This window comes from Rhinolophus ferrumequinum, chromosome X (genome assembly GCF_004115265.2).
Source record: "Rhinolophus ferrumequinum isolate MPI-CBG mRhiFer1 chromosome X, mRhiFer1_v1.p, whole genome shotgun sequence".
In the NCBI taxonomy this organism is placed as follows: Eukaryota; Metazoa; Chordata; class Mammalia; order Chiroptera; family Rhinolophidae; genus Rhinolophus; species Rhinolophus ferrumequinum.
Window position 1 is genome coordinate 92,593,576 of NC_046284.1, and position 18,115 is coordinate 92,611,690.

Below are 18,115 nucleotides of genomic sequence, written 5' to 3' on the forward strand. Positions count from 1 at the left end.
TCCCATCCTAAATTCCTGGGCTAGGGGTCTCCGGCGGCCCAGTACCTTGGAGCAGGTGTCTGCTCACTGCCCCAGCAACTCTGGCCTTGGAGGGTGGAGGTGGGGGCACGGTACAAAGGAAGCTGCCAGGACTCATCCCTGCAAGAAAGCGGGTGGGAGGCCGGTGGTAGGAGGTGTGTGGGGCCGGTGGCTTTCAGCTCTGTAGTTCTGTGCTTGTGCCAGTCGTGCCCCAGGAGCAGGAACAAACGTGAGCTGCTGGCAGAAGTCGGCCCCACTTTGTGAGCTTGCTACTGGTGCGCGCTTTCCCTTTTGATTTAAGGCCTTGCAGGGGTTGATTTGGAGAGGGGCTGATATGGAGAGGGGTACCGGAGGGATTCTTTACCGCCAGCCAGCCGTAATTCGTTCTTCTTACGTAACTAAAGGGCCACCGAGAGGATATTAGGATTCTGCTTGCTTTCTTTTTTCCGTTGCAGTAGGTTATTTATTAATATGTGTGCAAAAGGGAACAAATACAAAGGAAGTAATAAAATAACCTTGTTCATGTTTAGTCCGCGTGTTCCGTGTGCTCATTCGCAGGCCGGCGTGGGGAACCGTTCGGAACGCTGGGCCCCGGGGTGGGGGGGTGGGGGGAGGCCCCAGGGTGGCAGCTTGTTCCGCTGCGGATTCGACGGGCCAATGCAATTCATTCCTCTTCCTCCCTCCCTTTCCTCTCCCTCCTTCCCCTCCTCCCCTCCCTCCCTCCCCCAATCCCAGTCCCCTTCCCCCAGCGGGTTCTGGGAATCCGAGCAGGGAAAGAGGGTTTCCTGAGGGTGGTTTCCAGGTCGGAGAACTCGCGTCAGTCATTCCAAACGTCTTGAGGAAGGGGGGACCGGATCAACAAGGCGGCTGAAACTCGGGTTCTAGACGGCCCGGGCGGCGCTCTCCGCGGGCCCAAGACGCCCCCCGCTCCCCGCCCGCCCGGCGCCCCCTGGGGACCGCACTGGCCGCCACCCGGTCTTCTGCTCTGCGCCCCTTCACTTCGGGGCTGCACGCGGGCGGGCTCGGATTCTACCGTGAAGGGTTCACGGTCGATCGGAGTTTTGGGGTGCCGGGGTTCCCGGAGAGTGTGACTCAGAGGGGCCGAGGTTCCCCGCTCCCCGAAGCGCTGGAGCCCCAGGGCGACCGACAACCCCAAGGCCCTTCGCAAGGATAGAGGCGGGGATCGAAGGATGGCCTCGATCCGTCAAAGAAAAGCTTCTAGCCCCTCCTGGGAAAGTTTGAAGCGGTTCCTAATTCAGGCAGGCCCGCCAGTTCCGGCCCCTCCCAGCCCTGTCACCCCCACCCGGAGACCGGAGCCCGCGCCTTCAGCCAGGCGAGCCTGACTGAGTACGGTCACCCCCCAAGCGCGCGGCAAAAGGGAGGGAAGGCTGGGTTTCTCCTGTCCCTCTCACCCCCGGGGCAGGGGTTGGGGGCGGGGGCTCCGGCCCTGTTGGAGCCCCGCCTGGTGGGGGAGCGAGCTGCCTTTGGTGAGGTTTCTGGATGTGCCGACTCTTCATTCTTGTTCACCTCATGACACACCCAGAAAATGTATATAATACCTCTATGACATTCAGGACTGAATGAATTGGAGAGTCAAAATGGGGTCTGGTGGGGAAAAGAAATGCATTTTACTCTGTGTATTGTGCACTCGTGTGAAAAATTAAATATAAACTATTAGAAAAGGTGTTACATTTCAAGTGGAGTCGTGATCTTTCGGTTGGTCAACCACGAAACACACTTACCGTGCTGGTCCCCTACGATCATAAGGGAGCTGAAAACTTCCTATCACCTAGTGAAGTCATAGCTGTCCTAATGTCTAGGGCATTACTCAGTGTTTGTGGTGATGCTCGTGTAAACAAACCCGCTGCCTGTCGGTCATATAAAAGTAAGGCACATACAATTACAGCAGTCGGCTATACTGTCTGGGTGCGGGTAAATGCACTCTGACGTTCCTGCGATGAAATCCCCTAAAGGTGCATTTCTCAGAACGTATTCCATCTTTAAGTGGCCCATGACTGCATGTATATACATTTTTCCAATGAAATCTTTCCAACCCTCCTTTTTTTTACTTTTAACTGTGGAAAATTTCAAACATATACAAAAATAGATGAGTAGATAATGAATCCCCAGCTTCAACAATTATCAAGATCAGGCCAATTTTGTTTCATCTCTACCTCCATCTACTTCCCCTTCCTATTATATCTTTTTATGTTTTAATGATAAATTGAACTTGTGTTTTAGTTAACCTTTGCTGTAAAACAAGTCACCGCAAAATGCAGTGGTGCAAAACAGCAATAGTTTAGGATTTGTCATAATTGTGGTGGTTGGCTGGGCACTTCCCTGCAGGTTTATTTTTTAATTTTTTAATTAGTTTCAGGTGTACAAAGCAATGTAATAAATATATATCATTCATATCCCTCACACAGTGATAACCCTCCTCCCCCCACTCCCCTGCAGGTTTTGACTGGACTCACTGAAGAGGGAGGGTCAGCTGGGCTGGAAGGTCCAAGATGGCCTCACTCACATGTCCGGCTGTGGACTAGGACTCCTCAGGTCTCCTCTCCTCCATGGTTTCTTATATGGCAACCAGAACCTTTCAAGAGAATCAAGGCAGAAGCCTCAAGCTTCCTGACCCAACTGTGGGAGTCCCAAGTCACTTCCGCCCCCTTCTATTGGTCAAAGCAGGTCACAAGGCCAGCCCAGTCTCTGGGGTGGGTGTGGGGGGTTGGAGAAATAGACTCACCCACGGACAGGAGGAATGAAGGGCAGGAACACCTTGTAAAGTGAATACTAGCATGGGAGGGATTGGTGGACTTTAGCCAATCTACCAGTTTGCTTTCATCAACATAACTTTTTATATGAGGTTTTATGCTTGCATCAGCCACACACAATTCCCGATCTAGACTTTGAATGCTTGATAGTCACCATGAAGGAGTTTTAGTAGCACAGGCAAGCAACTGACATTTTTTATCATCCATTTAAAATTGTGCAACAGTTGAAATATTTAAAGAATCTCGTAGCTCTTCCTTTAGTGGACAGATGAAATGTTGAAATTTCTTGTCATAATGCAAATGGATTTGGAATCCAAATGTATCTTCCTATCAGGCACTTGAAAATAAAGATGAAGGTCTAATTTGCCAAAGGCACATGCTTTACGAGAGCAGCCTACCTGCAGTTGTCTTGGACACCACAAAAATTGCAAATCAGCCACAAAAGGATTAAGGTATCCCATACATGTGGATATGGTGTTTCAGGGCTCTCCCAGCTTCCTGTTGCACTGCCAAACCTGGCTCCATGACAACTTCTGGCGGGGCAAGAGCAGGCATGGTGACAAACTCCAAGTTAGGCTCTCCAATTAGTTTTCGAACAAGCCAAAGGAAGGGCTTTTCAAAATTGTAGTTACTTTTAACAGAAATGTCATACATAGTACTGAAGAGTCTTCTTTTGATGGAAGGTGATGGATTTTGCCTTCACTTTCCTGTCCTTAATATTCACTCTGTTGCCACATAACACAGTGGGGATGTTTCATATACAGTTGACCCTTGAACAACACGGGTTTGAACTGTGCGGGTCTACTTATGCACAATTTTTTTTCAATTGACCCTTGCAGTTCAATTGATCCGCAAAGTTGAAACCCGCGTTGTTTAAGGGTCATCTGGTGGTTGGGAATTTGCCTACGCAGAGGCCGACTTAAGTTATATTCGGATCTCTGACTGCAGGCAGGTCGGCGGCCCTAACCTCTGCATTGTTCAAGAATCAACTGTACTTGTAGCAGATCTCTACGCCAGCTAGGCACGTTCTCGTAAGTAACTCTTGGTGGTACATCAAACATTATAATGGCACACTGGATTTGGATGTAATAGCTATCTCTCAGTCCACCAAATTTCTCCTGACCTGCTGTATCCCATACATTGAACTTTATAGGTCCTCTGCTGGGGTGGAACACAGTGGAATGGACCTCAACCCCCAACGTGGTTACGTACTTCTCCAATTCACTGGTCAAAGGATGTTTCCTGAATGTGGTTTTTCCAGCACCACCATCACCAACCAATACAAGTTTGAACTGCACCTGGGACTCCCCTTGGGCAGCCATCGTGATGTTTCTTCCAGAAGCATCCCTGTGTTCCATCTGACTGAGGGCACTATGGCCATTATTTTTGCATTCACTGTTGATTTCATGGCATTCCCCATCTCTGTACCCCCTTGTCAAATTAGGCAACAGTTTACAAGACTGCCCTCACTTCTGACACTAAATGCAGAGTTCAGGGGACCCTAGGACCACCCTCACAGGACTCACAGAACTCGCTGGAAGCTATTATATTCACAGTTATAGTTTATTACAGCAAAAGGATACTGATTAAAATCAGTATTCCTCAGGATACTGAGGAAAGACATACATAGGGCAGAGTCTAGAGAGGTCAAAACACTGAGCTGCCGTTATCCTCTCCTGGTGGTGTCATGGACAGTGTTAACTCCTCCCAGCGTATGTGTGACAGTACGTCAGGAGTATTGCCAACCAGGAAAGCTCACCCAAGCCTGATGCCCAGAGTTTTACTGGTGCTCAGTAGTGTAGACACGATTGGTTGCTCACCCTCTGGAGGCTAAGCGGATACTGTGTGACCCAAAGTCCCCACCATAAATCACATTGTTAGACTATCTGGCATGGCCCAAGGCTCCCCGTGTAAACAAAGGCACTCTAACCAGGCACAACATTCCAAGAGTTTAGAGATCACCTCCTAGGAGCCAGGGGGCAAAGGCCAGACCTTTCTTTGGGCAAGGTTCATATTTATTACACAGCCCTTGTTCTGCTTTTCCTCTCTCTCCCTTTCTCCACATCCCTTTCGCTTCCACCTCTCCTCTTTCCTAGGCTGGGGAGGGTCACACTATTAGGGGATTTAGAAGTCAATAAAAGTGACGGGGTGCCTCAGTAGTGCCCTCTTCAGGGTCTCCACAGCTTCGTGTCCAGGGTGCCATGTGGCAGAGGCCAGCCACATGGCTGTCTGCTAGGTGAGCTCAGGGAGATAACCTGTGGGTGTGGAGGGTACAGGGGGTCTGGGCAGCTGATGGGGCCCCCTGTGACCTGGCCAACCAGGGCATGTCAGAGGCATTCCGTCTGCTCCCTAGAGTGTGAGGGAACTGACACTAAAGGAACAGAGAGAGGGGCCTGAGCAGGTTTGTGCTAAGTTGCCTGTGGCACTGACCACCACTTGCAAGTCCAAGTTGAACCCTGAGCTTCAGGCAGAATAAGATCTTCCACCACCGCACCCTAGGAGACCAGGCATGCTGCAGATTACATGTGACTCTGGGAAAGGATGGCTGCATCCAGAATGTGGGACAGGAGTGGACTATGAAGAATTTAGAGCCCTACATACCTAACTGATCTTAAGAGAAGATGACAGATTGTTTGCAAAATTGGCCACAGATCAACTTATATGATATATCTAGAATAGTCTAATTCATAAAGACGGAAAGTAGAATAGAGCTACCAGGGTCTGGGGAAGGGGGAAAGGGGCAGTTATTGTTTTGTAGTTACAGAGTTTCACTTTGAAATGATGAAAAAGTTCTGGAATTGAGAAGACCTAATGCTGGAGAGGATGCGAAACAACAGGAACTCTCATTCACAGCTGGTGGGAGTACAAAATGGTACAGCTACTTTGGAAAATAGTTTGGTGGTTTCTTAAAAAACTAAACATACACTTACAATATGACCTAGCTGTTGCTCTCCTTGGTATTTACCCAAAGGAGCTGAAAACTTGCGTCCACACAAACACCTGCACACGGATATTTGTAACAGCTTTACTCATAATTGCCAAAACTTGGAAGCAACCAAGATGTCCTTCGGTAGGTGAGTGGATAGATAAACTGTGGTGTATCCAGACAATGAAATACTATTCAGTGCTAAAAAGAAATGAGCTATCAAACCATGAAGAGACATGGAGGAACCTAAAATGCATATTATGAAGTGGAAGAAGCCAGTCTGGAAAAGCTACATATTATACGTGAGTCCAGCTACATGACATTCTGGAAAAGGCAAAACTATGGAGACAGTAAAAAGATCTGTGGAGCCAGAGATTGGGGGAGAAGGGGGGAGAAAGAGAAGGAGAAAAAGAGCGATGAATAGGCCAAACACAGAGGATTTTTAAAGCAGTGAAAAGAAATGGTCCTGTCCTCACTGTAAAAGTGTTGAATGAATGAAAAGTAGAATTTTTTTTGTTAAAAAGTCTGTTTTTGAAAAGTTCTGGAAATGGGGCAGCCAGATGGCTCAGGTGGTTAGGGAGTGAGCTCTCAACAACAAGGTTGCTGGTTCAATTCCCGCATGGGATTGTGGGCTGCGCCCCCTGCAACTAAGATTGAAAACAACGACTGGACTTGGAGTTGAGCTGCGCCCTCCACAGCTAGATTAAAGGACAACGACTTGGAGCTGATGGGCCCTGGAGAAACACACTGTTACCCAATAAAAAATTAAAAAAAAAAAAAAAAAGGAATTCACTTCAGTTAAAAGGCAACTATTAAGGCACTTGGACCTTAAAGGATTTAAAAAAAAAAAAAAAACCACAAAAAAACAATGTGAATGTATTTAATGCCACTCAACTGTATACCTAAAAGTAGATAAAATGGTAATTTGATGTTATGTATATTTTACCACATTACTAAAATTTTAAATTAAGAAAAATGGCCACAGTTATTACCCTTTGGACCTGTACCATTTTCCAATGCACAGTAGCTCCTCCCATGAAGAGGTATAGCACTTGAACCTGGGCTGGTCTTTGAACTTGGTCTGACCAATTGCATACCAAAGTTGTGCCTGGTCCAGGCTTATCTCAAGAAGCCTTGAGTGTTTTTGCTGTTTCTGCTTACTTTCCTGCAACCCAGCCACCCCCCCCCCCCACCCGTGAACGAACCTGGGCTAGCGTCTGGGGGATGCGAGACCATACAGAAGAAAGACAATCTGACCAGCCTCGGCCATCCCAGACCAGCCTGTCCCCAGCCAACCTGGCAGCGGATCTTGAAGACACAGGCGTGAGCCAAGTGCATCAGTGGAGCTCAGCCCAGATTGCCAGTGCGCCAACTGAGAGCTAAATCAAGAGTTGGTGTCTTCCGGCACTAATCTTTGTGTGGATTGTTTTGCAGTAAAAGCTAGCTGACTCAGAGTATGGCGATGGAGGTAAATAAGGACTATCTTGGTGAGGAGCCTAACACTCTCGGATGCTGGTTTTCCTTCAGTTGGAGAGTTTGAGAGAAACTGGTTGCTAATGGTTTTGGGGAAAACTTTGGAGATAGCTGTTACCTTCATTGGTGTGGAAGAAGCCTAGAATTTCTTGGAGGTCAAGATTCCAGCCTTAGCAGGCTCTTGCACCTGAGGATCCAATCTGAAGGACAGTGGGTGAGTCAGAGAGTCCGCGGCTAAGGGCTTCTGAGGTGACAGTAGATGTGGGGATAGAAAAGGAGTGGGGAGCCAAGCTGGCCCTCCAAGAAGCAGGCCCATCAGCTCTCTCTTGGGCTTCTGGGATCCAGGGCGGGCAGCCCTGCAAAAAGGTGCCCAGGCAGGCTGGTGGGTCCACCCTGCTTCGCCTGGTGGGAGCTTCAGATGGACCAAGATTAATGCTAAATGTGGAGATTGTTACTCAGAGCTGGGTTTCATGCCTTCTGGCATTCAATACTAGCCTCGTTTTTAATAAAACCAACACTATTTTGGTGCTGTAAACCTATTTTTCACCATCTGGCATACCCTTATGCCTCTTATGTTTCTTCTTGTGACACGAAAGAAAGCCTGACAGGAAAAAAAACCATCACGGGATTAGAAGGAGGGTAGCATTGCAAATTCAAATGGACAAGGTACCTACCTCTCTGCAAGTTACAGACACTTAACTCAGCAACAGACTTAAAAATAAAAACCTCTTTCTACAAATGTCAACAGAACCAAATAAAAGAGATTTAGCTTCATGAAATATTAAGTTAAAAATGAAAGTTTGATTTTTTTTTTCACATAACAGATGATGACAATCTTAAAATACCCAAGAGACTAACGAGAAAGAAAAAACACCTCTTCTGTTTGAGGCAATGGTGAAATAATGGCCCAAAGCTGTCCTCTGCGATTTCTTTGGGGGTGACACTAAAGGAATGGAAGGCATTAGGGGAACAACAGGAAAATTACCTTGATTAGTAAAAGTAATTCTCGTTGGGTCTAGCTTTTAATAAATCTGTGGTAATTTTGTGAGTCTATGCATTTTCTGGAGTAGAAGTCTGATGTGGATCTTTCATTCACCAGCACCTTTTCACTGATAAAAAGAGCCACCCCAAAGCACACAAATATCTCTAGGGAAGGGGTCTTGTGCCTTGTTTTACTCAGCGAGCCCGAGTTCTTCTTGGTTCTGGTGTATGTGAGATGAGTGGGTGTGCGTGTGGGGTGGATCCAGGTTTTGTGGATTTTTTTTGAAGATTATATGACTTGGGGGACCCTTAAAAAAGAACAGAACATTATGAAGATAGAAATAGAAGGAATGGAATGTTATTTAGAATCAGAAAGAAAATACAATACTTAACATTTTAAAAGCTGAGAAATACCTCAGATCTCACATAATTCAAAAAACAGACATAAGATTTTTTTGTCAACTGCTTGAAAACCCCCGACAACACTTTTTTCCCCCTACAATTTTTGGCTGCAGACTCTTTTATCACCTTCTTATGTGACAACAGTTTTGTAATATTTTCTGGCAAGAAGATAGAAAGATAATCCATTCTGTTTTTCTGCTAGCCTAGTTGGCGGAAATTTGTTTTTTTGTTATTGATAGTTTTGAAAACTTTCAGCTTCACAATTTGTTATTAGTAATGCTGTATACATTTTTAGGACTGCTGTCAAGTTTCTTTCATATAAAAGCTGTACATGTTCAGGGTATATCAAGGTTTCATGTTTAGGGACCAATCTTAAATACTCTGAATTGACGATACTTATCAGCCAACTTGACCTCAATGTCTTGTAGAGGTCTATTATGAGATTTCTGTTACCTTTGTCAATGTGAGTATTTTGATCAAATCAGCAAGAAATTTACATTTTCCCCCAGTGTGTTCATATCCTTCACTTTTTTTTATTAAGTAGATTATTAAACATTGCAAGAACCCATATATTACTTCTCTTCAAAATGTATTTCTTTCTCTTTTGTTATGATGAAAAAAATTTTTGTTACAAATTTACTTCTCCGTGCCCTAATAGGTTCTATTGGTTACATACATATGAACATACTTGAAAAGTAGTTTTGTTTTATAGGGAATTTGCAATTATATTCACTGCCTTATTGATATTCTTGACAGGAAAAACTTCCGATTTGATTGGCTCACAGATTTAGGCATTTGATGGTTGGAAGAATGTTCCACAGACTAGCTTCCGGGTCTGTACATTTCAAACCTTGTTTCTCCTCCTCTTCCCACATCCCAGCTGCTGTAGTTCTCAGTGTCATGATGCCAGGTGGGCAGTGGGATTATTCCTGGAAGTCATCCCTACCCCAGGACGGCCAGTAGTAACTACATATGTAAACAGATCTCATTAAAGTCACACTAAATGCATCCTCAACTCAACTTCTCCTTAGCCAGCTCCCAAAGGCCCTCACCTCTCCAGTGCTACAGGACTAGAGTAGAAGTGTGGCAGAGTCAAAGTGGGAAGAGAAGGATCTTAACCAATTACAGTTCAAATAGTTCACTTCTATAAATTATACAAACACGTATGACCCTGTGAATACATTTCTGGGGCCCCACCAACTGTCGTCTGTAAATGAGGTGTCCTGACACTTCAGCTTCATCAGCTCGGTGTAGGTATGAATGTGTGAGGGTTTTCTTGTTTTCTTTCTTTAAATTACAGGCTCTGTATCTCCCTGAGACCTTACCTCTCCGTCCCCCTTGGTCCCGCATCTCCCAGCCTCCCACTCAGAAGGGGCCCCCTAGAGCAGATCGCGTCCCCAGCAATGTAACCACGCGGCCTCTAGAGGGCGCCACAACCCCATCCCAACGCCTGGGCGGCCTCGCCCGCTGGGTTGACAAGGGAACCGCGGCGTCTCGCTCCCGGGGACTCTGAGTGCTTTGTGCGATCGTGCTCCACGCCAAAGGTTGACGCCGGCAGAAAACAGGTAAATCAGGCATGGCCTCGCGCAGCCCACGCTTGGTTTAGAACGAGTGCTGGTGATGGGGCAGGAGACTCAGAGAGCCAGCGGCTTCCCCATTGAAGTTCATGGGGCCTCTTCCTTACCCACGACCCTCCCACGGGCAAGGGCCGTGACGTCTGCTGAGGTCTGTGAGGGGCCCTCCCTTCCACCAGACCTCCCCCTGAGGACTTTGCCACCCCTCAGGCTCCTGAAGCGCACAAGATACCCCACTTTTGATTTGGGGTGTCTGGGATGGGGAGGGAACTGAGTAGGTGATCAGAGGGTGCCGTGACAGGGGCGGAACCACGGGCCACGGTGGGCACACCAGCTAGAGAACAAGGTGCAGGGCCTCCCCCGTTGCTGCCCTCCTGCTCTACTCTTGAAGGGCCTGTGTTGGTGGCACCGCCATGGGCTGGGGGGCAGAATCTGATGGTCTTCCCGAAGAGCCCCCATTTGGAGGTCAGGCCATGCACCCAGAGGAGGGCCCACCCTGCTGTGCGGCCCCCTTAGAGGGTGGCTGGCTTCAGTCAGGAAGCAGTGGGACTAGTTAATGTTTTCAATGAGATTTTATCTTTGACCCCTGGGTCTCAGGGGCAGGAGGGGACTCTGGGAGACTGTCTAGAGCTCCCCTCCCATCTCTGGGTAGAAGGCGTGGGGTAAGGAGGCAAAAATCACTGTGATGAATATGACAATTGTCAGTCCCCACAGCTGAACCCTGGAATAGCCCCATTTCAGGTGTGGGAGGCCGGCTGGGCCTCGCCTTTTGTAGGCGCAGCCTACGTCTCCAATTCTTTTGTGGCCTAGTGCAATGCTCAATTTAACTAGAGCCCAGAAGTGTCAATCTAGGGTGGCCGGTTAGCTCAGTTGGTTAGAGCGCATTGCTACTAACTGCAGGGTTGCCCGTTCCATCCCCGCATGGGCCACTGTGAGCTGTCCCCTCTTTAAAAAAAAAAAAAAAAGTGTCAATCTAAATAGAACCCAGAGTGGTTTTTATTCATACAATCATTATTATGTGTGATATTAAATATCACATATAGTAATACTTATTATATATAATAGTTCTATGAGAAAATTACATATTATACTAATAGGAATACTTCACGTGTATTGCAGATTAAATAGGTTCTATGGGTTAACTTAGAATTTAACCACCATTCACAACATTGATTCTATAGAAAAATATGTTCAGAGTCCCAGACAACGAACTTTCCAGCTTTTGAAGCAGACACATTTGTGTATTGGGGACTGTCTGTACTCTCATGCTAGGTCACCATTTTGACTCCAGGCTCGCCAGAGAAGTTCATGTGAACATTGTTCCTCTGAATTGACCCACATAAGATTTAAGGGGGCACTCTGGATAGTAATAAATTTTGAGCCTCACAAGCCAGGTACTCCATGACACATAAGACTGGCCATGGCTTTGACCCAAAGACTGTCCATATGAAAAGGACTATAGTGGGATTTTTTGAAAACCAACAAAAAATAAAATTCATGAACACAAAATTTTGTCATAAACTAACCCTGTTCTATTTTACAGGTTAATGTAGTTAGTTTTCCGACTGCTTATTAACCTCCCTCCTAACTTGCCTAATCATGTGCTTCTTCTATCATCCATTCTTTTCAACTGGCTTTGCTAGATTACAGCTGTACCCTTAAATACAGAAGCAGAAAGGAACTAGACAAATTAGAAAGCAAAAGAAACAGTTTATGGCTACTTTGCAGTCACACATCGCAAGGCACCCAGGGAAGAACGCACAGAGTTTGGTTACTATGTCTATAGCCAACACCACGTGCTCTGCATCCTTATAGGTAAGAAAAGAAAAAAAGCTACTGATTGACTGCGGGGGGCGGGGGGGGGGGGAATAGATTGCAGGAGGGGTGGGCCAAACAGAGAGGGTACAGAAGGTTGTGCATGGAGCCAGTGTGTACCAAGCAGAGGGAGTTGGTGTCTGTGCGAGAGCTCCTTGTAGCCACATGTGGGGAGGCACATGTATTTTGTTATTGTGGTAAAATAAACCTAACGCAAAAGTCACCAGTTTAACCATCTTAAAGTGTACAATTTAGTAGCATTTAGTACCGGAAACATTAGCATCTCCCCCATTCCTTGGCAACCAGTAATTTACTTTCTGTCTCTGTGGATTTGCCCATTGTGGACATTTCATATTGATGGAATCATATAGTATGTGGTCCTCTGTGTCTGGCTTCTTTCACTCAGCAGCAGGTTCCCAAGGTTCATCCATGTTGTAGCATGTATGAGTACTTCACTCCTTTCTACGGCTGAATAATGTTGCACTGTGTGTATATACTGCCTATTGTTTATCCATTCATCCGCTGATGGACACTTGGGCTGTTTCCGCCTTTCAGCCATCGTGAGCAGAGGCACATGTACCTTTATGTCTGTGTCTTGTCCTCTGCGGGTCTCTCTGGCTCCAGTGCTCTCTGCTAATGCTGGGCTGTGAGCAGGTCTTCCAGCATCCACACAGCTTCCCCTCTCCCAGCACCCTGGCCCAGGGAATCTGTGCGTGATTCTCGGGCTCAGACTCATCAGGTATCGCCTCAAATAGAGAGGGTCCACCCAGAGTTATTTTGTTTCCTCTTAGGGGCTAAGCCTTTACAATGCAGATGCCAGAAGCAACTCCCTTTCCCTCCGTTTCTTGTTAATAACCCTAAGGCAGAGAACTGGACTGGCCTGACTGCTGCCATGATGAGAGGATGGATGATCCACGGACAGTGGAAAATGCTAGAAGGTGGAGGGGCATGGGGGAACAAAGGTGACAGCTCAAAAATGTGATCCTGCTTATTTTCATCTTTACTTACTCTCTTTTGGGTGACATCTTATACAAATGATTGAAAGGTGGGACAGTGTGGGCTATGGCCCAGGAAAGTGGGGAGGGGAGCTCCTGGGAGGCCATGCTCCCCTCAGCACAGCCAGTCTGCCGACGCCCTGATGTGAAGCAAGAAGACTGTGTGTGTATGTGGGGTGGGGGATGGCCTGTGGAGGCTGCACCTTGACAAATAGACCAAAGTGGCCCTTCTTTGCCAAGGGAGCTGGGCATAATTGTGATCGCCAGTTCTGGAAAAGGTAGCCAATGGGCCCTGGGGCGGGGGTGGGGTGGGGTGGGGAATCTCTCCCCAAATCCACATGCAGAGAATCTTCCCTAGGTCCATGGACCAGTGAACAAACCGTGTCAAGGTAGAATTTGAATGACCTGGGGTCCTTTGACCTGTCAAATCCTCTAGTTACAGAAAAGAAACCCGCCTCTGTCCTCTGCTCCACCCACCCTTTGCTAGACTTTAATTTTGCTGTTCAGGTGAACACAGGCAGCCCCATTCCAACGCACCCCATTTGGGACTCAGCATTTACTAACTAACCGGGATGTCGGAGATGAGCTGTGCTCAGACTTCCGGGTTTCACTTATTTCTTTTTATTTTTAAAGAGGACCAACATTGGTTTGGCAACTTTTTTTTTTTTTTTAAGATTTTTATTGGGGAAGGGGAACAGGACTTTATTGGGAAACAGTGTGTTTTTCCAGGACTTTTTTCCGAGTCAAGTTGTTGTCCTTTCAATCTTAGTTGTGGAGGGTGCCGTTCAGCTTCAAGTTGCTGTCCTTTCAGTCTTAGTTGTGGAGGGCGCAGCTCAGCTCCAGGTCCAGTTGCCGTTACTAGTTGTAAGGGGGCGCAGCCCACCATCCTTTGCGGGACTCGAGGAGTTGAACCGGCAACTTGTGGTTGAGAGCCCACTGGCCCATGTGGGAATCGAACCGGCAGCCTTCGGAGTTAGGAGCATGGAGCTCTAAGCACCTGAGCCACCGGGCCGGCCCCCGGTTTGCCAGCTTTTTGTTGTGCCAAGTTAGAGAATTAAAAAGAACAATCCACTACTATCACCATCATATAAGGGTGGACATTTGAATTTCAAAAGATCCCAAAGTATATCATCGGTGGACATTTGAATTTCAAAAGATCCCAAAGTATATCATCTGATAAGACAGTCTTTTATTTATTTATTTATTTATTTCAGCTTCCAAAAGCTTTTTAATAACAAGGCAGGATCTGGGGTTAGTTTTTGTACTGGTGACTGGCCCTTAGGCCTCTGGCGTGCTCAAACTTCCGGCCCTTGGAGCGCACGTAGGGTTTGGTGTGGCTGCGCGGGTTTCCAGGGGCCTGGCCGACATGCCTCGACACGTCTCGGCCCTTGCGCGGACCAGAGAGCAGGACAGTGCCACAGCCCTGGGCGAGTCCAAGGTGAGGATCTTGCCTCCAGCCTTGACGTTGCGGTTCCAGGCACGGCTGCTCACACGAAGTGCACACACCTTCAGTTTGGGGACCTCCTGGACACGCACATCGTCGGTTATAGTCCCTACAACCACAGCAGTCTTGCCCTCCCGACCAGGAAGCTTCATTTTAGGGATCATCCGGGAAAGGGACAAAGGCGGCCGGGTGGTGCGACTCCTGAGCAATCTCTTCAGCACCGCATGGTTGAAGGTGGAGTTGGTTAGTTTGTCCAGAAAGCTGTATAGCTTGACCAGCAGCCTTAAGTAGATGCCCTGGTTCTTGGGCTCCCTTGCACCGAACCTGTCGGTCTTTGTTGTGACGGATGTCAACTCCCATGATGGCGCCTCCTGCTCCACCAAATCCGGAAAGAGAGAATGGAGCCCGATAGGACAGTCTTTTAAATGGAACAAATTCATTTTCATGAAAATCTTACTATGTTGTCCTGATTTCTCTCATTCTGTCTCATTTTGATCAAACAAGTCCTCAGACTATGTGGTTTGGGGACCAACCTGCCCAGTGTTTAGAAACACTAACCTGGTTCCTCCGCCAGGGCCCCTGGGAGCTTCCCATCTGGTTATAGTGTTCTTTACTTCTTTAATGATTCTTCCCAGTTTGCTTCTTTTTTGCTTTATTGAGGAATAATTGACAAATATAATTGCATATACGTATTTAAAGTGTACAGCGCGATGATTTGATGTACGTTGTAGAATGATTACCAAGATTGACATAATTAACTCTATCACCTCACATAGTGAATATAGTTAACTTCTGTATATAATATTGTATCATTAACTACAGTCACCATGCTGTACATTAGTTCCTCAGAACTTCTTATAATTGAAATCTGTACCCTTTGACCTACATCACTCTACTTCCCCCTTTGGCTAATTAGAAATATTACTGCTCAAATCAGAACATCTTGTAGCTTCTAGAAATCTCTATATTAGTGGTGAGCATCCTTTATTTTCCCCCACAAGAGCCAATTTATGGGGGAAAATGATGCTTATGTGCTGCATATATTTTTACTCCAAATGAAAATAGCTTTGAGTCCCACGGGGGAGAAAATGTATTTTCTTCCAGGGTAGAATGCCTGTGCAATCAAGTAGATTTATGCTAATGAGAAAACAGCTGCTTTCCCGTTACTAAAATGTTAATATCGGCATAGTTGAGAACTAGTCACATAGAGGCAGCTTTCTAATTTTTTTACTATGAAATTAGTTGACAGGCTGAAGGTATAGACAAATAGAAGGGCATAAAACCATTTATTACCAGCAGTAGGCTTCATTTCTCCTCCTTTGGTCAATCAATTAGACTTGTTTTGACCCAATGCAGGAAACTATTAAGAATTCTGCCTGTCCTTAATACATTTCAAACTATACACTTCAATCAGAACTCAGATGGTTTAAACCTAAGATGTAGCTATAAAGGCCAGTGCTCGAAACAGCTGCTGTCCCCAGGTAACAAGGGCCTCCTAAGAGGTCCTTAAGGGAGCCCAGAGCAAACCTAGTGGAATAGCTCTTTTTGGAGGTTTAAACACACACACAAACATACACACACACACACAGTGGATGCCAAAAAAATGTGTACACATTTTAAGAAAGGAAAAAACTGTATTAAAATTGTGATACTCAATATATACTGATAACAAAAGATGAATACAAGTCATGTTTGACTTCTGCAATTACAAGAGGTGCTCAAAGTGGTTACCATCAGCATAATTTTAATAGTTTTTTCCTTTCTTAAAATGTGTATACATTTTTTTGGTACCCTCTGTATATATCAAAAAATAAGTGCTTATTGTGTTATCAGGCAGACTTTTACATACAGATCATAAATTACTGTGTGGTTGAAACATTTACTTACTAAATCATTCAAGACGGCTCTAGGTGACCAAAGCTAGGATACAAAGAATTTTGATCTGTTTGATGCTGAGGGGTCAAACTGCCTGGGTTCGAATCCCTGAGACAGCACATGAACTAATTTAGTTCCTGCTATGTTCTCGCTCCTAGTGCAGAAGGACTTACAGACACAACCCTTGGAGGGTAAGGGAGTTAACAAGATGGCAGATATGGGAACTTATTAGTGATTCCTCAGAGGAGGAACAGACATAGGGTACAGAAAACTTGGAGAAATCACATGACCTAGGAGACGCTTCAAAATTCATTTCCTTAAGCTTGTAGTTTCAGGCAAGGGTGTTCCTTCCCATAGCAAGATGATAGACTTGCTATGTCTGCCAGACCTTAATTCTCAAATGGGTTTTCATTTTTAAAAAATGATTTAAAAAATCCTGAGAGTGGTGCTGTCCCTGGAACCTGTGACATTACAGATCTTGACATTTATCAGAGGCCATGAAAGCTACAGAAGTTGCATTTCTCTTATTTTCTGCATTTCCAGTTTTACGCAATTTCATTAGATTTTCTGCTTTGGTAGTAAATGTAGAAAGCAGAAGAAAAACAATCATATTTTAAATGCAACACTCGATTTTACTCACCAATCTTATCTATTAATGATAACTTAAATCCTTGCAGCTCAATGTTTAAAACTGAAATATATTTCACATGTAACATTGTGTAAATTTAAAGCTCAAGTTTTCCTTTGTTTTCTTTGAAAGATGGTGTAACCTGTTTCTGGACAAAAACATCCTTAATATTTTCTCCTCTGGGTCTGTAGCAGTTACTCTGTGGGGGTAGAACTGATCAACAAATAGTATCCACACAGCTGTGAAATGCCAATGATGTCTTCAAAGAAATAAAACCATATATTTTTGTCCCCAGTGCTGCAAGTGCAAGATTTCATTATTAAACGCTGACAGTGCGTAATCAAAAGGGCTGCGGCGAGAGCCCCTGCGGTCAGCGCCGTTCATCAACCACGGAGTGCATTTCAAATGCTACCTGCCAGTTTGTTTTATTTATTTGACCAATACTTTAATACAAAGAAAACAATTTCTCGTTTTTTCTCTCCCCCTGCTGAGCAACCCCAGAAAAGTCGTTTAAGCTCTTTGAGCTGAAATTCCTTCATGTATGAGATGAGGATATGTCACCTACCTTGTAGGGTCATGAGGATTAGGGCTGTCTGTCCTATTGCTTGCTGAGAACTGAAAAATGCAACCTTTTCATGTAGTCCTATTCTGTAGAAAAGAAAAAACAATACTATTTTGTGATTAGTTAGCAGATAAATAGGAAAACATTTCCATTGGAATTTCCCAAAGCAAACAAAAAATAAAGCTGTCATCCATGAAAATCATCCCCCAAGCATTACCAAGAATCACTTTGGGGAACTAGTTAAGCCGATGTTCCAGAAGATTCTTACTGCTATTTTCAGCAACAAAACCCAATTTAAACATAAAACACCACCCCAAAGTTGTGAAACCCTCACATTTTCTTTGTTTTCTTCAAACAGGAGAGGTGCCTCAAGCAATACCAAGCTCACACCGCATTTGTTGCTCTAAAGCAAACCACACCGTTACCAAAACATCTTGGATAAAAATAAATTGTGTTTCCTTCTGAGATGGAAATTGCTTTTGGCTGCTCACCCAACCATGCTTTGTGCTAAACTCTGGGCTTTGTTTTTGCTTTTTATTGAAGCAGGTTTATAAACACCAGAGGCAAAACGGACCAATTTGAACAGATGGCTTAACGTGCTATTTCATTTGTCATTATTTGTTCGGGGAACATTGTAACATCGGGCTGCTG

At 45.6% G+C, this 18,115-nt stretch overlaps 2 pseudogenes; both read right to left on the bottom strand.

Moving 5' to 3' along the window:
• Nucleotides 1–314: 314 nt before the first annotated feature.
• Nucleotides 315–4,111, bottom strand: LOC117017438 (GTP-binding nuclear protein Ran-like; annotated as a pseudogene).
• A 10,096-nt stretch (nt 4,112–14,207) lies between these two features.
• On the bottom strand, nt 14,208–14,759 carry LOC117027594 (60S ribosomal protein L18-like; annotated as a pseudogene).
• Between the last annotated feature and the right edge of the window lie 3,356 nt (nt 14,760–18,115).